Raw genomic sequence first — 13,236 nt, 5'->3', positions numbered from 1 at the left:
GGGCAGAACACATACAAAAGGCGCCTGTACCATTGATCATACTGGAAGGCAGGGAAGGTATAAAAATCTCTGAGGGTTGTATCAAAAAGAGGGGCTCCCTGTCCTGGCTGGTGTTGTTCAGTGGTTAGAGCTCTGGTCCATGCATGGAAAGGTTTGCAGGTTCAATTCCAGGTCAAGAGCACGCACCTGAGTTGTAGGTTGGATCCCCAACCCTGGTCGGGGTGCCTGCAGGAGGCAACTGATCAATGGCTCTCTCTCACAGATGTTTCCCTCTTCACAACCCTCCTTCCACTCTCTCTAAAAACAAAATCAATGGAAAAAATATCCTTGGGTTAGGATTAACAATAAAAAAAGCTGGGGGGGGGGCCTACATCATCCAGATGTGCAAATCTGAACATTGTTAAGAAAACAATTCTTATCACAATGATATGACTATAATTAATAATGCTGTCATAGATGTTCCTACCAGCATTGTTAAACATAATGAAATACTAGAAGCAACCTAAATAGTTAAAAATAACAATATGTACTCATGTATAGGAATGTCATTTAAACCTTGTAGAAAAATAGTTTATGATTTAAGAAAGTGTTTACAATATATTATTAAGTTTAAAAAGTTATAAATATTATGCTTGCAGTATATTTCCATTTGCTAAAAATAATACGTGTATGAATATGCATAGAAAGAAAACTGGATGAATACACAGTGAAATGTGAGTAATTACCATATCTGTGTGGCAGGATTTAGGCCGTTTTGTTTTATCTTCTCTTTATTTTCCAAGTTTGTATAGTTAGCGTGCATACTTTTATATTTTTAATAGAAAATATGCTGTTTACCAAATATTTATTTAACCCCCAAAATGCAAGTATTTTTTGCAGTGGTAGCATTTGAATGGAAAGAGATATTATTTTTCAGACTATAGATAATACCTGCATTTAGAGATTTGATACTCTGGGTAGGAAACTACTGACCTACTGATCTACGTCAACTTTTTCATTTTAAAGATGAGCAAAGAAGAAACCCCCACCTCCACCCCCACCCCCACAAAAAAAAGTGAGACGACTAGGGCAAGGCCATCTTTACCAAGCAAAGCAAAGGAAAAAAGTCAAAAGTAAGAAATGGCGTTATATTTTTAAAACTGTTTTTGCATTACTTTGAAGTTAACCTGGAACCTCCATGTGTACAGAAAGCTTTGTACTTCTCTCCTAAACCCGGAGAAATATGGCCAGCTCGTTACAGGTGAGTTTATCATGGACTGATCATAAATGACTAAAAGATTGCTCTGTGAGAATCCTAAACCTGGTCAGTATAGATTTATTGTGATTATGTTGTATCTCAAGAGGTTTTTTTTTTTTTATTTTTATCCTCACCCGAGGACATTTTTCCATTTTGTGTTCAGATAGAGTGGGAGGGAGAGAGAGGGAGAGAGAGAGAGAGACAGAGACAGAGAGAGAGAGAGAGAGAGAGAGAGACATCATGTGAAAGGGACACATCGAGTGGTTGCCACCCGCACGACCAACCAGGGCCGGGAATAAACTGCAACCGAGGTACATGCCCTTAGCGGGAACTGAACCGGGGTCTCTCTGAACCGTAGGCCGACGCTCTAACCGCTGAGCCAAACCGGCCAGGGCTCAAGAGGTATTTTTGATACATTGTTGTAACTAGCAGGCCATTTTAGGGAAATTTGGCCTTGGAGGGGGATCCTTCTCCAAAGTGCCCCATGTAACTCCCAAGGACACTGTCAATCCACCATCCTGACGCAGCCAAAGAAAGTGCTTTGGCACAAGGGGTCATGTGTGAGGGTTTACACCAGGCATAATAAACTCATTTTCAGCTGACTCGAAGCATAAAGCAAAAGTATTTGCTGGGGCAACAGAGTACAATCAGCCACAGGTTAGGGCCCAAAGAAGGGAAACATCCAGTGGAGAACAGAAGAGAAACCTCTAGAGGGAAATGATCTCACTAGGCTTGGATTTTCAAATTATTGTATTAAAACAAAACAAAAACGGTGCAAGAGAGACCTGCTACATCTCTTGATTCTGGCGTGTGATGATGGCCCCTTCAGGCAGACAGAGGAAAGCAAAGGGGTTCTTCGCTCGTTTTCCCCTCCCACCCTAACTGAACCCAGTGAGCATAACAGAGCTTTCTTCTGCCCTGACTCTGCCCGATTTCTTCCTTATCAGAGTTGAGCTCGGCTCTGATTTTCTTTGGATGTTGGCTAACCTAAGGGTGCAAGGAAAAACAAAAATAAGGGTCTCACGGAAAGCAAACTAGTGGTTGCCAGGGGTTGGGGAGATGGGGATAAGAAATGATAGCCTAATGGGTAGAGTCTCCTTTTAGGGCAATGAAAGTGTTCTGAAACTAGAGTCTGGTTGCAAACATTGTGGATGGTCTAAATGCCACCGCATTTCACACTCTGAAATGTTTAAAAGGGTGAGTTTTATGTTTTGTGAGTTTACCATGATAAAAAAAATACGACCTCCAGCCCTGGCTGGTTTTCTCAGTGGTTAGAGCAACAGTCTATGGACCAGTGAGTTGCGGGTTCGATTCTGGTTAAGGACATGTGCCTTGGTTGTGGTTTGTCCCCGGCCCTGGTCGGGGTCGTGCAGGAGGCAACCGGTCGATGTGTCTCTTTCACATCAATGTTTCTCTCTCTCTCTCCCCCTCTCTCCTACTCTTTCTAAAGAAAAAATAGTAATAATAATGAAATAAATAAATAAAATAAAAATATGGCCTCCAGTGTGTAGTGCGCTGGAGAGAATGATATGGGAGGGATGGGAGGTGCTGGCACCATGCAGGCCAAAGGCAGCTGGTGAGAGTCGGAGGGGCTATGGAGACTGAGCTAGAACCAGTGGGACTTCTGGTCAGACCTGAGTACTGATTTTCTTTGGCTAACCCATGTTTAGTTCTTTCTTAGCATTAATTCAGCTTCTAATTCAGTTCACCCAAGGTTTATGCAGAAGTCATAAGTTAGCTGTCTTAGACTCTAATGTAACGTGAAAATGTTTTCCCTAGTCCTCTGTTTTATGTTATTATTTATGTTGATTTTATATTTTATTTTCTTTTATTATGTATAAATGTCTTCAGATGGGGTATGCTGCTCTGATTTTGTATGTCCTCCGTGGATCCCTATTGTTTTAAATTGCTCCTGCTTCATTCATTTATAATACATGCCTAGCTAATAAAAATATCTGTGTTTGCAGCCCCTGATTTTTAAAGAACTTATGCATGCAAAGCACAATACTAGATGTAGTTGACTCTGTACGGGCTCTTGCTTCATGGAGTCTTCTTGGGATGAAGACACAATGTAAATGTCTCATTACAGCATAGGTTGATAAGTATCCAATGGCAACACAAATTAAGTGGATAGGGAATAAAGGCAAGTGCAAAGATCATCTTCACTTTCACTTCTGCTCTTTGCATTGAGATTTTTATTGCAGTGAGAGTAGTTAAAGAAGACAAATGGTATTTGTTAAGAGTCTGGGAAGAAATGCCATCTAATCTATAACTAATAGTCATCAGAGCATAACACTTTATTGTAACACATTTTTGCTTGGGCATGAGGAGTGTATTTATCCTTAATGAAAAATAATTTTGGCAAAATGAAATATATATGAAGAACATATACACTTGGATTCTCAGCAATTTAACAGCAATGCTCTCAGGAAATAAAGCTACTATTTATTGATTCATTCAGTGTGCCTCACAGATGTTATTACTGATCATAACAACAACCCTGTAAGCCAGTGTATCAGAGGAGAACCTTGACATTAATGAGGGGACAGCTTGAATATTTTCCAAGTCCTAATTCCAAAATGTGCACATGGCTCGTGGCTTTCCGGAATCACATTTCCTTCATGAATCAGATATTAAAAAAAACAAAAGAATCAGATATTACTTGTGGATATTCTTATGTCTCATTACAAATTTTCCCAAATATTAGAGCTTTAGTTTTATCTCTGTTTTGAAAGTAATTTTAATAAACATACAAACCAAAGTCACCTTAGAGAAAGATTCTATAGGAAATGAGTAGAGAACAGGAGCGGGTGAGCTGGGCAGTCACCTATGATCACTCACTGTCTAAGGATCTGTTCAGCACATCAGCTTCCTAGAACTGCCAGAATCTTCTATTCTCCATATATTCATGTTCTGCTGGAGCAAACATAAATTTGCACAACTTTGTGGAGAAGTTTTATTGTTATATAGCCAACGTTTTTAAAATATTGAGTCTTTGGACAGGGCATTTACTATTGCTTAAAAGCTAGTGTATATTTGAAGATCGGGTCTTTTCTTCCATATCAAGTGGACAACCAAGTGTGTTGATCATTGTTTTGCCCACCAGGAAGATTTCCTTTTACCTTTCTTCTTTGAGGCCACCCTAACTGGGGGTGTAATGCAATAGTAGTCTGTTTCTGGCTAGAGCTAATAAATTACATCAATCCAGCAATGAACCAAGACTGAGCTATTTCCTCCACCACTGGTGGTTTGCAGAGCGCAGCTGTGGCAGCTGCCTGTGGACCACAGGGGGCAGGCACACATGGTGTTGCTGCTCAGATCTATCACTCACCTGCAGTGTGTTCTGGCAATAGCACCTGTGTGTGGTTCAAGTGCATCTATCCTATAAGTCCAACTTGGTGAGGGATGAGATGACTGGACAGTGGTGATGATGACCTGGAGAGGAGATGGTTAAATTCTGGGGACAGGTGGGACTGAGCAGATGTTGGTGAAAGGCATGAAGAACAGAATAGGTCACGAGTTTGACTTTGGAAATGAGAACTATTGAGTACCTATGGGGCATCTGAGTATAGATATTGCAGTGGTTTTAAAACATGTTTGCAAATTATTTGACATTCCTTCTATCAAGAGGTAGAGTCTTCATCTCTTCCCCTTAAATCTGGATGGGGCTTTGTGATGATCTTGATAAACAGAATGTGGCAGATACAATACTATATGATGTAAAGGCTAGTTAAGAGAAGGCCATACTAGTTCTTTGGAGACACTTGTTCTGGTATCTGTCAGTGCTCATCAGTGAAAACCCATCAGGAACATACATGTAGTTAAACAACTTGGATTTATTACTTGCAGCAAGGAGGAACATACACCATGGAGAACCATGGGGTATTTAAGTAAGAAGGTGTTGGAAAGGACCTATTATAGGATTTGGGCTTTGGTTGGGTGGCTTAGGCAAAGATTTAAGAAAGCAGGGATTTGGTGTAGATTGAAAGTGGGAATAATTCTATGGTTGGAAAGTTTGTGGGTGTTATAGTGAACTTGGTTTTGTCTGTGCTTATGCAAAATTATAAAGTGGCCTTGTTTTATTTAATCTCATCATGATCTCAGAGTAACCTTATCTGAGGTTGGTATTCCATGAGATTGTTTATGTTCAATAGGAGAATAACATGGCCTAGTTGTCAATGTTAGATCAGTTCTGAACATGAGAACATCAGTTCTTTTTAGAGCCTTCAGCTGTCATGTAAGAAGCCTGGCTACCTGGAGGCCACCACATGGAGTGGCCACATAAATGCATACCTATAGACAAAGATGGCCCAGAGTTCAAGTCTCAGCTAGTCAAGTCTTCCAACCTGGCTGACAGATGTTTGAATTAAGAAGACCCTGAGATGATCTCATTTCCAGCCATTGCCTCACCACACCTTCATGAGAGGTCTGTATGCAGTGAGAACTGCCTAGCTGAGCCCAGTTGACCTCCAGATTCATATGTAAAATAAATAATTGTCATTGTTTGAGTTACTATTTTGGGGTGGTTTGTTGTGCAATAATAGTAACTGATACAGATGTCTGCTGTTGGCTCTGTAGGTCTGGAGCTCAGGAGAGAAATCTGGCTTGGAGGTATAGATTAGGACGTTCTCTAGCAAGGAGAAAGTCATTGAAGTCATTTTAAAGGATGAAGTCACCACGGAGGTAATGTACATTGTGAAAGAAAAAAAGAACCTACAGTGACACCTTTAGTAATAACACTGAAGGGATCAGGAAAAAAGAAGCATTTGCAAGGAGACTGAGTGGGTGGACAGTCGGGAAAGATGATGTCAAGGAAGTTAAGAATGAGAGCATGCAGAAAGGGTTGCTTTCCAGAGTCAGATGCTGTGGAAGGAGGTCAAGTAAGACAAACACTGGAAAGTGTTCCTTGGATTTAGCAACAGTGAGTTTACATTGTTGGCAAAAGTACTTTCAGGGAAATTGTTGTGGGCTAGTCAGTGATGGGGGCAGAGGCCAGACTGCAGAGTTAACGAGGGAAGAGAAGATGACAGAGAGGATACCAATGCCTGTGCTGTTTACTACATTGTGTTGGCTATCTCCATACCATTTGTATATAATTCTTTTCCTCTAATTCAATGACCCATAACAATCACATCATGTCTTGAACCCTACAATTCCACAATAATGTAAATAGATCATATTCTGCTATAGATTTACTGCTATACTTAACCCTGCAGTTTCCAGTTATAAATATATTACTGTGTGTGTATCATTATAACCACTTTGTTTTTTTCTATTTATCATCAGATAGAGTGGAAGGGAGGGAGAGAGAGAGAGACAGAGAGGAACATTGATGTGATTGAGTCACATAGACTGGTTGCCTCCTGCATGACTGGAACAGTGCTGGGGATGAACTGCTACCGAGGTATGTGCCCTTGACAAGAATCAAATCCATGACTCATTGGTTCAAGGGTCGATGCTCTAACCCCTGAGCCAAACCGGTCAGGGCACATTATAACCACTTTAAATCTCTTATTGTTTCTCTTGCAATTAAAATAGTTCACCATTTAAAATCGTACCCAGTGTTCAATTTTCACTGGTGCCTTGTAATTACTTCAGAAAAACAATCTCCGTTTAAAACATAAACTCTTGAGTCATCTCTGCAGGAGGAATAGCTTACCTTCGCCAGAGAAGTCTGAGGAAAATCGTTCTAGCCAGAGCCTGCCAATTCATCGGCCTGATTGTCCAGGCATCCATTCCACTCACCCTCCCGGGAGGGAGTCGTGGGACTGCTTCCCAAGCAGGGGTCAAGACCTCCTTGGCGACAGTGAATGAGTTGCCAGGGGACTGGCAACTGTGGAGAGGAATTCTTCTCAGTTCAACCTGTAAGTTGATCTTGCTCTAACAGCCCCGAAAGGTTCCTCCAAGCCTCTTTCCCACCTCCTTTCAGAGGGAATCTTATCCCATCACCTTCATTATTTGCTTGTGGTTCTCCTTCATAGGTGCATAGAGGTGAGCACGAGGGTGAGCATGGGAGTAAGGCCTTCAGATGAAGTGTTTACATTTAGAGGACTTGAACTTTATATTTCAAATGTCACTTCCAAATGAGGGTTTACACACAGCCAAAGCAGGACTAACAGATTTGCAGGACAGTGTGTGGCATGCATTTTAAACTCCTGTTGCTACACTGGCTGCAGCATCTTTTTACAAATCCTATCGTTTTCTTGTAAATATCACCACAGAGTATATTGTACTTAGAAAGATGCTTTTATTAGATGTAAAAGTTTAAAATGTACTGCCTTTAAAAAAAAAACCTTTTGGGGGCATTACTTTATGTTTTTGGATGTCAGAAACTTTTAAAATGGAAATTTCTTGGGCATTTCTCAGCATCTGAGCAGCACTGCCTGGGAAAACGACTCTGACTCTCTGTGGAAGGAACTGTGGAGTGTGGAGGATGATCCGATGAGAGCTCAGCAGGGGTTGGGAAAGGTAGAAACCAAATATTTATGTATCAAGCACATTTTTGTGCTTAGTACTGTACTGTGGGCATCACATATTACATTGATTCATGTCGAATTGCATGGAGTGAGGCCCGAGAGCACCCACTCCCGAGGACGACAGTCTAAGCTGTCATCAGAAGGGAAACTGAAGCATGTGGAACTTAGAAACTGTTTTCGTTGGGGTTTGGGGTAAGGGTAGAGGGGGGAAGATCTTGGCAAATATCCTGGGCTCAGATATTTGTGTCATCCTCATTTATGCAGCCTTTGTGACTTCTCTTCTGGGTTCATCTGGTTGGCAGGTGGTTACAGATGCCTTCTAGCCCCAGGAAGGCCTGTGGAAGGCACTGAATCGTAGCTGTGCACCTCAGAAGCCTTCAGGTGTGTGAGCTGTAATGCTGTGTGTGTGCTGTAATGCTGTGTGTGTGTGTGCTCATGCTCATGCTGAATGTACCACCGATTTAAGTAGGATTTTCAACTGGGAAGATTTCACGTGCTTCTCTAGTGTAGTCCAAGAGAATATATTTTTAGAGATGAAAAGGAGAGCGTGTTCCAAAAGGGCTTTTATTTTGCCATCAAGGATAGGACTTTTATTTATAGTAATTTCAGGCCTCTAAATACCTTCAGCCATAGTATGATGGGGCAAACAACAAAAAAATTAAACAGTAGATGATTAGATTGTGTGTTATTTTTACAGAAAACCTTATTTCTCTTGCCTTTGGGAAATATAGGCCTTCTTTTCTTAACTAAGATTAGAACAAATTATTTTCTAGGATTTACTTAATAGGAATATCTTGCCTAGGCTGTAAGCATATGGACAGTACAATTGATCTTGTCTCTTGGCCTGAATGATTTAAAGAAAAGTACACACACAGGAATCAACTTCTTTTTTTTAATGTTTTTATATTTATTGATTTGAGAGAGAGAGGAAGTAAGAGGGAGAGAGAGATAGAGACATTGTTTGGCTGCCTCCTGCATGCCCCCCACTGGGATCAGGCACACAACTTGGGCATGTGCCTGACCAGGAATTGAAACAGTGACCTCTTGGTGCATGGGCCAATGCTCAACCAGTGAGCCACACCAGCCAAGCAGAAATCAACTTCTTTGAATTTATTAATATTTATTATAATGTACATATATGTGGAATAGAAATATACATGAAATGGAAATATACACAAAATGAAAATATAATGGAAATATTCAATAATAATTAAAAAATGTCTACTATTTATCGAGCCACTACTACAATCTAAATTCTTTACTTAGAGTCATTACATCATTTAAATTCAAATAATTCTATAAGGTATGTTTTATGATCACCATTGTTCTAGTGCTGTTTCAAAGACATTAGGTAAATATTCCAAGGACACTGAGCTAGTTAGTGACAGAGCTGGAAGTTTGAAGCTGGTTTTGGCTGACTTGGAAGCTTATATTTTTTCCAAACAACCTGCTTTTCAAAGTCATGATAATTACTGGGAGTGGCACTGAGTTGTCTTACTAGGAAGGCAACTATATTTATTATTCAATACTGTCCCTATTCAAAGAGCTATTTGCTGAGCTTTCTTCTAGGCACAGTGATAAATGATGTAGAGTCTAGAGATCAAAGCTCCTCGAGGTGTTTATGTCCTCATAAGACCCACAGGCTAGGGGGAAGTCTAAAAAGAATATTGATGAATATGAACATATTGGGCATTGACATCCTTCAAGGTCAAACGCTGAAAAGCTCTATCAATGAATTCTGCCTCTGAGTTAGAGTGATCAAACCAGTGCTGAGGCAACATGCTAACGGGGACCTTAGCAAATGGTGATAACTCTCAAAAGATATAAATTGCTTGGGGGGGGCACAAGGAAATAGGAAAAACTATCCAAGAACTTCACCAAATGGCCTTGTACACCCTGCCCATAGTGCTTTCAACAGCCTGCCATAGCTGGTAAGAAAAAAAAGCTGTTGGCTCATGGTAGATGACCATGGACTATTGAAAATTAAACATCCATGCAGCTGTGCCCACTACCGCCACCATCTTAAGTACCTTGGCCACAGTCCTGGCAGTGTACCATGCTGTACTGGACTTAGCCAATGCTTTTTTCAGTATACCCTGGCTGCTGAGTCACAGATCAGTTTGCCCTCTCATGGGAGGGGCCACTATGGACCTTTCAAGTCCCCAGGGCTCCCTGTATAGCCCTGCAACATCTAGAGGTCTGTCCCTGTTCTCCTTCCCCATACCAGCAGAATGCACCCAATGCACGGATGATGTCATGTTGACATGTGAAGACTTGTCCCTGCTGCAGGACACTGAAGGCTTTGACATGTGCTGTTGAAGAAATGGTACTGATGAAGCACATGCTTATCCAACCCCTAAGAATGTGAAAGTGGTGCAGGATTTTGTAGGGATTTGGGGCTTTTGGAGGACTTGCATTCCCTACTGGGCACAGTGCCTCCATCCTCACACCATCTAGAAAAGGACGGACATGTGGGTCTGGGGATCAGAACAAGAAGTCACCTTTGAGAAGGCAACAATACCAGTGAAGCAAACATAAGCTCAGGCCTCTTCCAGGCAGGGCTGCCATTTGAGTGGCACCCCTCTTTCCACTCTTCTGGTCTAACCCCTCTGCATTAATCAGAAGCTGATTCCCTTCGAGTCCCTGCTCTAAATTATTTTCAGCACATTGAAAATTCTTTTGCTTGGTCATATTGTAATTCAGTGTTTAACTTGAGGAACCACAAAACTGTTTTCACAGTGACTGTGCCATTGTACATTTCATCAGCAATGCGCAGGGTTCCAATTTCTTCACATCCTCACCAACATTTTTGTTTGTTTGTTTTCACAGTAGCCATCCTCATGGGTGTGTGTGTGTGTGGGGGGGTATTTCCTGTGTCTCTGGAAGGCAAGAGTCAAGTTTGTAGCAGAAATCACAGAAGAAGAGAGTACCTTAGGACTTTGGTCCCAATTCTGGAAGGAGCAGAAGCCCTCTATACCCGATATACTTACTTGCACTTTGTCAATAACCATTTCTGCTACAGCTCCTACCAGTGTACACAGTGCTCCTCCAGATAGAACCTCTCACAAAGGAGCAGCATGTCATGGTAAGAACTCCCCTTCCTATCCCAGGGAGGACTGAGAATATTTCCATGAAATCGCCCCTGCCATGGCTCAGGCCTCCACTTTGCCGAAGTGGCATGCCTATTTGCAGCAGAGGAGCACCCTGTCCAACAGCACTCATGCATTCCTATGTTGGGAACAAAACACCACTCTAAACAGAACCAATCCAGTTGTATTAGGTATACAAAATAGATATCACTGGCACTATAGAGTCAGTCTGTCACATTAAAGGGTAGAGACTAGTCTGGTACTGGCAGACTGGTTGAAGGGACAGGGGTATTTATTGGGTAGCTCCAAATGGGACCTAATGTTTGTGTGGCACAAATCTTTGGCCATAGCTTTCATCTAAGTTGTTGGGCTCCCTGGGCACAGGGAAGAATCTGCTCCATAATAACCAAAGTTGCCTACCTCTCTCTCCTCAAGGCTAGAGGGGCACATTTTGTTTTCCCCTGGCATGATGGATCATCTGCCAGCCTTTGTTCCTCCCACGGACCTGGAGGACCTTACAGCACACAAAGACCCCCTTAGTACAATCACCCAACAAGCCTTAAATGACAGCCGGTAAGCCTGTCCTTACTGAACACTGAAATGTCTCTCATGAGAAAAGCTGAATTCCAAAATAGAATGACCTTGGGTGTTATTACTGCCTCACAAGGAGGCACCTGTGCCATTATCTAAGTGGAATGTTGTGTGTTTATACCTGATGACTCAGCTAAAGTATCATCTTTATTAAAGCACATGTAGATACAAGTGAACACCCTGAGTGACTCAACTCCCAGCCTAGGGAATTTAATAAATCAGTAGTATGGCTCACGAGGCCTTTGGTAGAAAAAATTGTTCCTTACTTTGGAAATTGTTCTCTTAATCTGTGTTTTCTTACATATGCCTACACTGTTGCTATGGTTTCTGCCTCTAGTGCAGCCAGATAGCTGCCAATGAGGCACCTCCGTGCTGGTGAAGCCTCTTGTTCAGGGCACACTGTGAAAGGGGACTGTGGGGGAACATGTCACACTGTAAGAGCCAGTCATGAGGAGTAGAGTGTTGGAGGAGGTCATCAAGAGAATGCGATGCTTGAGCAGGACCCAAGCAATCAAAGGCTCCTCAACCCCCCGCCCCCCATCCTTGGAATGTGTGTTCTGCTCGCCTTCCCTACATCAGAAGCTGTCTCAAGGACACAGTCTTGAGACAAAAAGGTGTAGCTGAGACCATCTGGATGATATACATGACTGAACCTGTTAAGGCTTCTATATAAAATTAAGGTTCTGGTGGGCAGGTGCAGAGGTCTACTCATATCGTGGCTGCCCAAGACAAGCCTTGTAAGTACCCTTGCTTGTTAAAACTGCCACTTGCCAATCTGGAGTGGTCTGCCTCTTTTTTCCATCTCTCCTTGACCTCCATGTACGGAGGCCAGTTTCAGATTTTACCCCAGGGAATTCCCAAGGTTTTGAATCAACATACGCATACTGCTGGTGGTCTTGATTTGAGCTTCTGTAGATGAGATGGAGTCTTTCTCACATGTCTACTGGCTCTGTGATTCCATTGTCCATGAAATTACTGTCCATGTTTTGTTAATTTTTTTTCTTGGGTTATAGGTCATTTTATATCTTCACATGTGAAGTATTTGTTCAAATCTTTTACTTTTTTTTCCCTTTGGGGGTGCTTATCTTCTTGTTGATAGGTAGAAGTTCTTTATTTTTTATACTTTTATGAAGTGCTGTGTTATTGTAAATGTCTTCTATTTTGTAAAGTTTCTTTGAAACATCTTTTAATGAATAGAAATTTCTTATTTTAATGTTGCTGAAATCATCTATTCTTTCTTTTTTTTTTTATCCTCACCTGAGGACATTTTTTTGCATTTCTCTTCAGATACAGTGGGAGGGAGAGAGGGAGAAAGGGAGAGAGAAACATCGATGTGAGAGAGACACATCAACTGGCTGCCACCCACATGACCCCAACTGGGGCTGGGGACAAACTGCAACCAAGGTATGTGCTCTCAGCGGGAACTGAACCCAGGACTCTCTGGTTCACAGGCCGACCCTCCAACCGCTGAGCCAAGCCGGCCAGGGCTCATCTATTCTTTCTTTTATGGCTTCTGTCTTGAATATTCTATTTAGTATTGCTTTTATTATTTTCTGGATACAAGGCTTGCAGACCATCATTTGCTAATTTATCCATATGTTTATTATGATTTTTTTTTTTTAATCCTCACCAGAGGACATTTTTCAACATTTTGTTGAGATAGAGTGGGAGGAAAAGAGAGAGAGAAACATCGATGTGAAAGGGACACATCGAGTGGCTGCCACCCGCACGACCCAACCAGGGCCGGGGACAAACTGCAACCGAGGTACGCGCCCTTAGCGGGAACCGAACCCGGGTCTCTCAGGACCACAGGCCGATGATCTAACCGCTGAACCAAACTGGC

This window comes from Molossus molossus, unplaced genomic scaffold, assembly GCF_014108415.1.
Source record: "Molossus molossus isolate mMolMol1 unplaced genomic scaffold, mMolMol1.p scaffold_m16_p_14, whole genome shotgun sequence".
Classification (NCBI taxonomy): Eukaryota; Metazoa; Chordata; class Mammalia; order Chiroptera; family Molossidae; genus Molossus; species Molossus molossus.
The sequence above is the reverse complement of the archived record's forward strand: the minus strand, read 5'-3'. Positions refer to the sequence as shown.